The 13,393-nt window shown below is 39.6% G+C and overlaps 1 long non-coding RNA gene across 4 annotated transcripts in view; it reads right to left on the minus strand.

Moving 5' to 3' along the window:
• Positions 1-497: 497 nt before the first annotated feature.
• The window catches only part of LOC133224626 (uncharacterized), a 50,126-nt gene continuing 37,230 nt past the window's right edge, over positions 498-13,393 (minus strand). The window contains exons 2-4 of one of the 4 annotated variants that reach the window (XR_009728908.1): positions 12,268-12,440; positions 11,457-11,669; positions 498-602 (exon numbers count right to left, since the gene is read on the minus strand). This is a non-coding gene — a long non-coding RNA (uncharacterized LOC133224626). Of the gene's footprint in view, positions 603-1,480; positions 1,609-2,195; positions 3,429-10,133; positions 10,241-11,456; positions 11,670-12,267; positions 12,441-13,393 lie in introns of those variants that run through there. The other 3 variants (XR_009728907.1, XR_009728910.1, XR_009728909.1) reach the window with 3 other exon arrangements.

Genomic DNA, 13,393 nt, shown 5'->3' on the forward strand with positions numbered 1-13,393 from the left:
TTCATCGTGAATTGAAAGGAAGCTTAGATGAAAATGATCATCCAGCTCCATCACTTGCCAAAACAAGACTGTATCCTGCAGGCTGTTTTCTAGCATTTGCTGGTCTGGCTATAAAAGCACCAAATAGGATCCATTACTGGGAAGAGTCTGGGAGACTGTTCCATTGTTTTTTTTAAAGACGTCATGCCAGTACATTGTCTTCCAAAATTAAGTATTTGTTTTTTTCTTATCTTAATTACATCTTATCCTTGGTTATGTTCTGAGATACCAAATTAAAATCTGTCATTCTTAAAGGCTATAATATAGTGTTGGCTATTACAATTCACCTTTGTGTCATCTAGCTGACCAGCCTGGTGTGTTGATCACAATGAGGGAAGGGGCTGCTCAGTTGTGTGAACATAATTTCTCTATGTCACAGGGACCAGGGCAAATGATGGCTACAAAACTCCTTTTACCTTCTTTGTGCATCTGGCCTGCTCTTGCCTAATAAATCAGTTCCATCCCATCCTTTACTTTTCTCCAATGGATGTTGGCCTGCAGATGTCTCTACTTTAGCAAGTTGTGTAACCTGGTAAGAGTGTGGGGTGGATGCAAAACAGGACCTGTAAAGTAAGATAGTTGATGATGAGGGCTTAACATCCACACTCATGCACGCTTTAAGGTGCTGGAGTAGTTCTGGGCTGATCCCTCAGAATGGATCTATGTACTGGCTAGAGATCATTAGATGCACTCCTGCACTGCATTTTCTGATTTTTTTTTTCTTTTCTTTTCTTTTTTTTTCCTGAAAATCTGTGTGTCTGACACTTGTATAAACCAAAGCAGGGATGAACTAAAATGCTAATGTAGTTACAACCCAGATCCTTCTGGGAATGTATTGTCCAGAGCTGAACGCAATGTTAAATAGCAGCAAGAGAGATTTGAGTCAGATCTCAGGAAAATGTTTGTAATAGTAATGACAGTGAAGCAGTATGGAAGCTGAATAAATTCCATGATGAGACATTTTTAGGAAAAGGCTAAACAAAACAGAATTTGGGAATATGATAGATAGACACAGGTGTTCTTGCATAGAGAAACAGGAATGGATTTGATCAATTTATGACTGGAGGGAAGAGGAGCCCAACAAAGCTGGTGAGCATTTAAGGATCACCTCCTTTAAGCTCAGGAGTGATGCAACTTGAGAAAGAGGAAGCCAGGCAAAACAACAAGGAGGCCTGCATGAATGAATGAGGAGCTCCTGGACAAACTCCATCACAAAAAGGAAGCCTACAGAGGGTGCCAGCAATGATGGGTAGCCTGGGAAGGACACAGAAATTGTTCGAGCTGTCAGGAATTGGGTTAGGAAAGTTAAAGCCCTGACAGAATTAAATTTGTCCAGGAACATCAAGGGCAACAAGAAAAGCTTCTATATGTATGTTATTGATAAAAGGAAGACTAGGGACAATGTGGAACCTCTCTGGAAGGAAATAGGAGACCTGGTTACCTGGGACATGGAGAAAGCTGAGGTACTCAATGGCATTTTTACCTTGGTGTTCCCCAGCAAGAGCTCCAGCCACACTCACCAAGACACAGAAGGCAAAGGCAGGGACTGGGAGAATGAAGAACCTCCTGCTGTAGAAGATCAGGTTTGAGACCATCTAAGGAACCTGAAGGTGCATTCATTCATGGCAATTTACTCTCCCAGATACTGAAAGTTTTCAATAAAGTTGAAACAAAAATGGTGTCTACTAAGTAATCTACATTGCTGGTGATAATCCACTATTAGCCAGATTTCAAAACATGCAAGTGGTTCTTTTCAGGCCTGTTTAAATTCAGGTTCACATCAGACATAATAACAAATAGTCTACTAAACTGATGGCATATGATTGCTTCCTGCCTCTCATTTGTAATTTAGTCAAGCAGAACAAAAAATTTCAGCCATTTGCCTACTCTATGTTATCTATACTGTGAATTTTTAAGTGTCTTGAAACAGAATCGTTCCCCACAAAATACACACTTCAGAGCCAAAACCCAAATAAGTCCCACTTCTAATTGTCAGGTTACTCAATAAATTTGGACTTATTTGCCATTTAATTTAAATGGCTGTTAAGATCTTAAGTCACTAACATTCCTTTTAAACCCCTCCCTGTTCTATAATTGTTACTTTATGTATTTTCTTCTGTAGCTTATGAGGCACCCGGTGTCCCAAGAGGACTAACCTTTCCAGTGTATAGTACAGGTGTCCGGTTTCAACACAGAGGACCAGTGTAGCCTTGCCTCTTGGCTGCTGCTTAATGCAGTCTCTCGGAAAAGGAAGAAGTAGATTGAAACCTACTCTACAACAGTGTTTTAAAATCCAAGTCACTTGTTTCCCAATATTTTATTTCGACGTTGACTCCTGCTGAGAAGATAACAAAGATTGAGAGCTCCAAGGTCATTACATGTGTGTGGTTTTGTGCTTTCTGATAACATTTAATTAGAAAAATATATGTTTTTATTTCTGAGATAATTCTATTTTGCTAGTATAAATAGTATTCAGAAAGATATTTTTTTTTATGTCCAAAATTAGTTGTATACCACTATGCATATCTGATACTGAATTTAGTACTGTTGAAAAAGAACAATAAAGGGGAAGTGTTTTGGTACAAACACTAGTTTTGGAATGAAAACATTTTCAGCTATGAGGCTTCATTAGTTCTGCAGTTAGCAAATACTTCAACTGACACTGTTGTCAAACCAAGGACATAAAACTGAGAGTGTGATATGTTATCTGCTGCCAATTACGTAAGTTCATGATGCATAAGTTATTGCAAAAAATAAGGTCATGACTCCTAAACCAATTCCTTTTGAAGTTGTAGTTCTTCATAAAACCTCCCTCATATTTGTATATTTTTGTTGGTTAACTCTTAACTGAATTTATGCAAGTGCTTATGAAAATGAAATATTATATGACATTTAAAAAAAAAAGCAGAACCTTGCATGGTCTACAGGAATACCAACTTGTTGATATCAAACTTTTATAGAGAGGTGAATCTGTCTGAAATACGTATTTTAGTTTCTAAACAAAGAGCTTAATCAAAGTTCCGTATCAAAATGTTGCTTGAAAATAAAATATTTTGACCACCAACCATAAATATTAAAGTTATTATGGAACATTATCTAGTGGATAGGTAAAAGGATTCGGATTCAACCTGCACAGTTCTTGTCTTACCTTTTATATGGTCTTTTATGGTAATCTTACAGTAATCACTGAATATTTGATTGCCTTCATTTATCTTTCTGTATGGCTAAATGTGAATAAATGTCATATTTGTCATATGAAAATACCATGTAAGTAATAGACTTAAGCCTTCATTTGAAAAATTCCAGCAGAGCTGGAAAGAGTGTCAGAGGAACAAATCACTCCCCTGAGAACTGGAACACTGAGGTTCTTCTTCATGTCTGGGCCAGAGGTTTCAGAAACTTTAAGAATCAAACTGTCATGATACTAAAGATGCTTAACACCTTCATCCTAATGTAAAAGATTTGTTAGAGGATCATACAGGGTCAGGGTTTTTTTTCACTTCAGACAAAAAGGTATGACTTTTAAATACTACCTCTTTTGAAAATTTGAATGAACCATGACCTTTGGAGATTATTTGACAAAGCTGCCCCTAGAACAGCTAGTAGTCCTTAGAATCATCCTTGTTCTGTCTTATTCAGGTCAAGGGCTGAAAACCAGGTGCTTCATAGTCTGCTAAATGACTTTACCAGAAGTCTTTGTTGTTTTTTTTTTTCTCTTGAATTTTTGGGACCCCCTCAGCTACCTTTTGTTGCTCTGCAACTTACCAAGTGTTTGCAAATTGTTGCCTGTTCACTGGCCTGGAAAAACATCAATGCAATAGTCCAATGAGCAGTCTAAGTTCAAGCCCTTGTTCCAATTAATGTTTAATTTTTTATAGAAAGTGAAACAGGTCCAACAGAGAGACAGAGGAAGCTGTTCATCAGAATAACTGAGAGTTTGGTGGCCAGAAAGCTTGCCTGGGATGCAGGATTCTGACATTCAGACATCTTGCAGAACACAAACTTGAAATGTGGACTCCTCTGGCACCAAGCAGTGTCTTGATCGTAGGATGATTATCTGAGAGGGGTGACAGTTTTCTTGCTCTTTCATGTACTCCAAGTCTCATCCTAGGCATGAGAATCTTTCTCAGGTAAGAGCTTCATGAGAACTGGTAAGTACCTTAAAAAAGTTCTGGTCTTAAGAGAGTATAATTCATCAGTGAAAAAATGCATCACTGTAAATTCTGATGGGGGCATGACTAGTTTTCATGGCCATGTAGGTCCAGAGTGGCTTGGCCATTGTGAAGATGTCTCAAAGTCCTGTGTTTGAAGGAGAGGTCAACAGGCAGCGCTGAAGGGCATGAATTTCCAGAATTCTGTAGAATACCAAAGCACATGTGTGCGTAAGTGTCAGACTTTTAAATCGGCTGTTGTTACAAAAGTTTAACGATGGGTTAATGGTCACATACAAACATTGGTTTGGGCATTAGGCTTATGAGTCTTGCTGGTTTTAAACACTTCAGCCGACACTGATAATGAACACAGGGCATAAAACCAGGACCCTGACATGTGATCTGTTGCCAGTTGCCTTCAAACTACCATGTCTGATGAGGAAAAAAAGAGAGGAAGTGGATGGAGAAAAGGGACAGGTCATCTGAACTCTGATAATTAATGTTCCTTAGAAAATAAAAGTTTTGAAACTTTCCTGGAAATTAGGTTTTATGATCTGCTACAATGGCCCACCAGGGATGCTGCAACCTACACATATTGACAGTTGTGGTATTATCAGACAATTCATTTTTATGAGTAATTTCAGGAGCAATCCTCAGCCATGCAGTCACGCATACAGTGAAGCAGTGTGCCATACAAGAAAGACTCAGCTAGAGGACAAAGATTATACAGATTTACTAATATTTGGGAAAAAAGATCTTAACAGGAGAAAGTAAGTTGAGCAACAGAAGGGGGAAGAAGGAATGGACTTGACAGCAAAGTGAGCTCTGTAAAGGATGTGTGCAGAGCACAGTGAACTCAATGGAAATATTTCCATTGATTTTTTAAGTTCTTGGATAGATCTCAAACACTTCTTATACCTTTCACCCTCCTGTATGAATGGAAAATACATTCTTTCTTGTTCATAACTAGCATAATTTAGTGTCCAAGCATCACAATAAAAATATTGATCACACTTGGGATGCTGGAGCAAAGAATCCTTACCTAAGCAGCCCCAGAAGTGGCTTGACATTTCCAAGGGTTGAACAACCTGAAAATCCTAATAGTACCTTCATCTTTTCATTAGACTCAGAATACTCTTATCCTTTACCTAACTGTGCAAATTCCACTCTGCTTTCTGCTTTAAAATACAGAGAGTAATGGAGCAATTGGATCTATAATACTGTTCTCTTAAATCTTTCTCCATAAACACTTTTCTTGTAAAGGTAATGATCGTTTAGTCTTCTGTTTATGTATAGTCTAAGTAGTTATAGCTTTTACTTTTAAACAGCTATTAAATAGTTCAGTAGTTCTTAAACCATGCCAAGGAATACTTGGAATAAAAGAACAATGATTAGAGGCTACTGAAAGTGAAGTTGAAGAGCTGAATTTGATTATATATCTTTCAGAATTAAAAAACATTTCTGTCAAAGTCCCTATTAAAGAGGGTTAGAGAAAGTGATATTCTTTATATGAAGTGAGGCTACATAGGTCATGAATCATGACTCCAAGTGATACATCTACAAGATCCACTTGATCATCTACTTTCAAAATCCTTCCTTCTATGGGAAGAAAACTTTGCTGACTAATGTAACTAGCGTTTGACAAACTGATCCTGCCATGATAGCAACTCTTATTTCATCCTACACGCTGAAGATCATAATTTAACACTAGGCATTAAGCAAGGCTAGCTGTGGGGAAGTAGATCTACTAGTGTTTTACTACTGAACTCAATTGAAATCTGAAGTCAAGTCAAACCTGGTTTAAGTACTCTGTTGATTATTTTCTTTAACATGGTTTGAAAGACCAAGGCCGCTTTATTGCATTGGGTAGGTAAGTTACCATCAAGACATGCTGAGATGAGGAACTGGTGGCAACATACAGAAAGAGAAATGCACATTACACCCCATCACTTTGGAGATACAAGAATAAACTTCCTTATAAAGAAAACTAGAACATTTTCTGTAGAGAATGGTAAAGAGAGAGTCCTAACTGTTTGATGGATTGTAGCCTTCTCAGTAAGCAGGAGGTGAGACATGAGCAATTCTAGGTCCCTATGCATGAGCTCCTCACCTTGCTCAGTCTGTACATGGCTGGAGTGCCTGCTTGTCATTTTCCTCTCTACCAGGAGGCCAGCTGTGTCAGAAAGTCCAAATGCCATGGTCTGAGGACTTACTCATACCCTTCAGTAGCATTGCTGGCTTTCGTGGTTCACTCCATGTTGCTTCCTCTAAATTCTGCAAGTTAGCATTGATATGTTTTACATCTGCCATTGGTAGTCATAGTTACTGCATGTATTAGGATCTTGAAGCTGAGTCAAGGTGACCTTCATCAACAATAAGTATTTAATGAGTAAAACCAGGACCTGGTTCTCTTTAAAAGATCAAAGGAGAACATCTGGGACTGATTGTGTCAAGGATAAGGTATTCGGCAGCTTGGCAAAGTGACTATTTGATTAACCAGCTTGGCACTGAAAGTAATTTTTAGCGTGTACTGAAGTGAACTGCCTTCATTATAATGGGTGGTATTTCTCAGGGTTTGGTATTGGGACTAGCACTGTTTAGCATCTTTGTCAGTGACATGGGCAGTAAGGTTGAGTGAATTGTCAGCAAGTTTGCTACATGGAGGGGTAAACATGATGTAAGGAAGGGATGCCCTCCAGAGGGACCTTGACAGCCTGGAGAGGTGGACATGTGTGAACCTCATAAGGTTCAACAAGGCCAAGTGCACAGTCCTGCACCTGGATCAGTGCAATCCTGAGCACACATACAGGCTTGGCGGTGAATGGACTGAGAGCAGCCCTGAGGACAAGGGCTTGAGGGTCTTGGTTGAAGAAAAGCTCAACATGACCCGGCAGTGTGCACTCACAGCCCAGAAAGCCAACTGTGTCCTGGGCTGCATCAAAAGTAACATGACCAGCAGGTCAAGGAATGTGATTCTCCCCCTCTGCTCTCTCTCATGAGTTCTCATCTGAAGTACTGCATTCAGGTCTGAGGCCCCAAACACAAGAGGGACATGAACCTGCTTGAGAGAGTCCAGAGGAGGCCACAGAAACGATCAGAAGGCTGGACCACCTCTCCTATAAAGATAGGCTGTCAAATTTTGGCTTGTTGAGCTTGGAGAAGGCTTCAGGGAGACGTTCCAGCAGCCTTCCAGTACCTACAAAGGGGGCCTACAAGAAAGCTAGGGAGGGACTTTTTACAAGGGCATGTAGTGACAGGACAAAGGGGAATGGCTTTAAGATGACAGAAGGGAGCTTTAGGTAAGATACTGTGAAAAAATTTTTTACTATGAGGGTGGTGAGACACTGGAAGAGGTTGCCAGAGCTGTGAATGCCCTGTCCTTGGAAGTGTACAAGCCCAGGCTGGATGGGGCTTTGAGCAACCTGTCTAGTGGAAGGTGTCCCTGCCCATGGCAGGGGGGTTGGAACTAGATGATCTTAAGGTCCTTTCCAACACAACCATTCTATGATTCTATGATAATATTGTCATAGAATCACAGAATGGTTTAGGTAGGAAGGGACCTTAAAGATCTAAAAAGACCTAACGGTCTAAAGATTATTCTATGACAATATTAAAAATCATACCCACAGGTCAAAAAGACCCTTATGCAGGTGAAGACCTCTTCTCTGAGCATGTGTATCTATATGAATGAACATCTAATCATGTTTATTAATAACCCATCAATATGTAGTGGGACATGTACCAATCTATTATTGTTGTGTATAAAAGAGCACTGAAACTTTCTGTTCTTGTGCTTCATTTGTGGAAAAGTCCAACAAGCACCTCAGCCTGAATAAACACAATATTTCTCCTGAGTGTGTGGAACTGACTTATTGCATGCTGGACATAAATCTGCTTTTTGGATAACAGTTTTTTGTGACCCAGATAGGACAGCTATAACACTTTGCCCATATCCACTTGCCAGCTCTTGGCAGGGAGACACTGCTCTTTGGACTCCAGTGTGCATTGACCTCTTGACGGGAGACTCTGTGATTTCCAGCCAGAGTGGGCAAGTGACACAATGGTGCAATGCTTAAGAGACACTGTTTTGAATAAGGTTGTGCATGCACTTAAGAAGGATTGTTGATAAAATAGATAAAATTTACATATGCTTGACAGTGATAATTGGAGTATTTGAAATTGTGGATCAGAATGGTCTTTTTTGGGTAAAAATGTGAAAATTCAGCCATATAAAATGAATCCTTGTTCTTTTGGGTATATTGTGAAACATTATGGAAAATACGGAGAAGATTCATTAACAAAGGAATGGCTAATTGAATATTGTAGTAAATGGTGACCACTATGTAAGTTGGAAGATGGGTGAAAATGGCCTGAGAAAAGGTTGTTAAAATATAATACTATTTTAAAACTAATGTTTCATCAAGGACAAGACAAATGGGATGAAGTACCTTATGTTTATTTATTCTTTGCTTTAAGAAATGATTATGAAACTCAAGTAAAATGTAAACCTTTAGATTCTGATTCAAATGTAACAATGATGGACGATAGGGATACAGATTCATGTTGTTGTCCAGCATATAGCATTGGAATGTTGGTAGCTCCAGACAGTGGAAATAGTCATAGAAATAATGACAGAGATAGTGATAATTTTAGTCTCATAACAGGGGTAAAACCAAGCACAACAAAATCCTGTAGTACTGGCTCCTCTTCGTCAGGCTGTAGGCCCAGGAGGAAAGCCTGTATTTGTTTAACTGCCCTTTACTAATTCTGACTTAATGAATTGGAAAGAGTCAGATGGATCATATAGAGAAAATGTGCCACTCTTTTAAGATGATAATTGAAAATTATAACCCCAATTGCCAGGACATACAGATTTTATTAAATAATTTGTTGTTGATGAGAGGAAGCAAAGGAAATAAAATGGTAATGGAAAAAGCTAAAATGGAGAATAAAAGGTTAAATGTAAGAGATACAGATAATTTTATGCCAACTCAGGAACACAACTGGGAGAATGTTAATGACAAAGCAGTATTAACAACTGACATTATATGAAATAAAAAAACCGGAATAACTTGGCCAAAGAATCTTGCTAAACTAACTCAAATAATTCAGGGACAACCAAAAAACCCCTACGCCTTCTATGAAGGGTTATGCGAGGCAGCTAGAGAATGCACTGATCTGGACCCAGGCAATGAGGGACATAAATCAGTATTTACCACCTTGTTTGTTGGACATTCAACCCCTTATATCAGGTGAAAGTTACAGAAAGTAGGTGGGGTCATGGGGATGACCATATCATAGTTAATTGAGATTGCATATAAAGTTTATAACAAACGAGAAGGGAAAAAGGCAATAGAGAAAGACAGATCAACAGACAAAAAACAAAAAAGCTGCAATATTAGCAGCTGCATTTGCCCAATCCCACGTGTCAGCTTGAGGTAGGGGATTTCCTAGGGAGTGCGGAAGAAGAGGCAGGAGAATAGGATGTGGAAATATGATAAGACCCCTAGGGATCAATCAATGTGCCTTTTGCAAAAAGCAAGGACACTGGAAAAATGGATGTCCAAAAAATGAAAGGATCAGCCAGCCTCAGGAAATACCTCCTGAAGCTGATTTACTTATGATGGGAACTGGATCTCAATGACAGGCAGGAGGGGAGCCAGAAAAGGTTTAGAGCCAATAGTGAATCATTTCCTTCAATACAGACTTTTGAAAGAATGTCAATCTGAATGTAATAGTCCTATTCTTCAAGTGAAATGTCAGACACAGCTATATTAGATCCTGGAGTTGGAGTGGCTACAAATTATCATATGATAAGAAGAATTACTTATGCCCTAGTGAAAGATATAAATTATACTTCGCAGTCACTTACAGCTATTGGAACCAAAATAATGCAGATAAGAGAAGCTGCTCTTGAAAACAGAGCTGCAATTAATCACTTACTCCTTCAAGATACTCATGGCTGTGAAGAATTTAAAAGGATGTGTTGCTTCAATCTAACAATTCACAACTGATAGAGGGACAAATACAACAATTGAAGGATCTAGCATCTGAAATTAAAGAACAAGAAGGACTAGACGTTTCTTGGTTACTCTTGTGGCTTTCGAATCTTAACTGGCTAAAGCGGCTTTTTCTGTTTGCATTGTTCATTACAGTCCTAATCATTATAACCTGCTACATACTACAGTGCCTGCCTCTTTGTAGACTAAATACCTATAAAGGAGCGGTACTAGACTTATGATGTGGAAGGTGTCAAGAAGACACAAAGGTGGGAATTTATGTATTTTATATCTGCCGTTGGTAGTCATAGTTACTGTATGTATTAGGATCTTGAAGCTGGGTCAAGGTGACCTTCGTTAACAATGAGGAATTAATGAGTAAAACCAGGACCTGGTTCTATTTAAAAGATCAAAGGAGAACATCCAGGACTGATTGTGTCAAGGATAAGTTATTTGACAGCTTGGCAAAGTTGTCTATTCGATTAACCAGCTTTGCACTGAAAGTAATTTTTAAGGTACACTGAAGTGAACTGCCTTCATTATAATATTAAAAATCACACCCATAGGTCAAAAAGACCCTTACACAGGTGAAGACCCATCCTCTGAGCATGCATAGCTATATGAATGAATATGTAACTGTATGTTAATTAATAACCAATCAGTATGTAGTGGGATGTGTAGTAATCCATTATGTTTGCATATAAAAGAGCATTGAAACTTGCTGTTGGTGTGCTTGCTTTGTGGAAAAGTCCATCAAGCACCTCAGCCTGGGAAAACACAACATCTCTCCTGAGCATGTGGGATCGACTTACTGCATGCTGGGCACAAATGTGCTTTTCAGACAGCATTATCAATGGAGACAGTTGTCCTTAACCTGGCCTAAACACATGCACACACAAGCTAACAACAGCCATTGACATGTCCTTCTGTAAGGTGATTCTGACTTAAGGCATGTAGCACCAGCACTTCAAACTTTGCAACAGAGCAGAAAAAAATGCAGTAGGATTGTTTTAAAACAACAGTGGTGAATTAAAAAAACCTGTTCTCTGCTATTAGAGCACGGGATACTGAACATCAATTCCAGTCTAAAGTTTGTCAAATGATGAAGCACAGATAGTACATTTAGAGTTTTCAGTGTGACTTCTGACCCAGACCTCCCTGAGGACACTGGGAATCCCTCTGGGTTTGATAAGCCACAGCAGGGACTCTTTCCTCAAGGACAGGTAAACACATAGTCATTAGCAGGTTGTAAGAGAACTGAGCTTACCCAAGGACTTGTTTTCTCAGATTAATCCTACCCTATCAGCTTGAACACATCACTGAAGATCCCCTGGAGGTCCTGCAGTTTTCCTTCTTTGGCTTGCTCTCAGGGTTTGTTTTAGTGAGTTCCCTGTCCACAGTGTTGCTTGAAAACCTGGTTCAGTTCACTCTGTGGCACAGTAGATCTGGTTTGTTTACCAGGAAGCCTCAGTGTTATGACCTGAGGAATGAAGGGGACAGAGACTTTATTTGTAGAAGGTATTTTGAAATATTGGCGTTGTTGCCACAAATAACATCAAGATGGAAAATCGTGATTCGTATATCAGGAAACAAAGGTGAGTATGAGTTTGTTGGGCAGAGACAGTGACTTGTTCTGTGCTGCGGAACAAGCTCACATGCATCCTGATCTGGTTATATGCAGCAGTGATAATGATGATAAACATGATATAGTCCTCTGCTGTGACAAAATTAATAGATTTTTCCATGGGCCTGGTCCAAAAGCAATTGGAAACCCCAGGAAAAAGCCATACCTTCCCAAAAAATACCCCAACAACAAAAAAACCCAACCAAACATAAAAAAAGGCCCACAAACAGCTAAACGAAAAAAACCCTGAAACCAAGCCTCCACAAAACCCCACAAAAAACCTCCCAACAAATCCCAACCAAAACCAAACAACAAAAGGTGCTTTTCTGTGCTTGCATACTGAAGGAGATGAATATCAGTTTTGCTTTCAGACACAAGTATCGGGATGAACCCAGACATATCCAGCACATGACTACACGTTTGATGTGTACATTTCTCCTTTTTCCACTCTCACCAAAAAGTTCATCAAAGCAGTGGAGATGTTTGATATTCCTGGTGAGACGAGGTCAGTGCCCCTCTCTTGGAGCGGAATCATGTGAAGTGGAAGCTGAAAGGGGACAGAGGGCATGGGAGAGAATAGGTACTATTTTTAGCACATTCTTCAGTAGCCCTGGCATCGCTGGATATCTGCAAGGAGAAGTCTCTGTTAGTGACAGGATTTATGAAATAATATGCAGAGGAGATATGGAGACTTGCAAATAGCAGCCTCCCTTACAGTCATGTCATGACACTGACATCTGTTTGCATTTGGATTTTATCGTACTTGTGTACCAATATTTCAGACTTTCTACATTTTCCTTTGGGTCCTTCAGGGGGTAGCACAGAATGCGACTTCTCTTGTGTCTTTTGCCCTTTACACTTGTTTTGAGTGACCATCTGACTGCCTTCATTGTGCTTCTGTTCTTTTCAGAGCACTATTGATTATACACTACACTTCGTGGGAATCTGGCATAAAAGGACAGGTTTATAAGACATCACAGGCTCCAGGTATCTATTTTTATCAACCTGAGCAATTGTTGCTTAGACAAAGAGACCCCCTACTTCCTGGGCCATGTGTGGCTGACCTCGGTTAGTCCGAACTCGATTGACCCCAGTGCAGATTAAGCGATGTGACAGCCGAGTCAGCCCCTTTAATTCCAGTCTTTGTGAGGCTCATGTGATAATCATGCACTTGCTCTGTCAGAGGAGCCAGCAAAGAGCAATTCTGTCTGTACTTGCTCCCTGCAGCAGCCCTTTTTCTTGCCTTCTCTGTTCCACCAGATTCCTTTCATTTTGTTGGTTCTATTCAGGAACAAAGAGGACTTTGTTGAATTGCCTTTGTGGTTTATTTTCCTGAGCCTTGGAAGATAGCAGACTTTTGCCACTGTTTTATCCAGCCCTTTATCACACACATAATACTCTGAATGCTTGATGGAGGCTAGTGTGTGTTTGCTTTTTTTTTTTTTTTTTCCCAGGTTGAAAGCTAGGGCTGACTTCTGGTTGCCAAGTTAGGCATAATTGCTGGAGTAAAAATTCAGGGAGGAGTCTGTCCATGCAGCTGCCATAAAGGCTCGAGTCAGAGGAGCTACAGTCGTCAGTAG

Source organism: Neopsephotus bourkii, unplaced genomic scaffold (assembly GCF_033783945.1).
Source record: "Neopsephotus bourkii isolate Nb327-2 ecotype Australia unplaced genomic scaffold, CSIRO-AGI_Nbou_v1 NB_1707, whole genome shotgun sequence".
Classification (NCBI taxonomy): Eukaryota; Metazoa; Chordata; class Aves; order Psittaciformes; family Psittacidae; genus Neopsephotus; species Neopsephotus bourkii.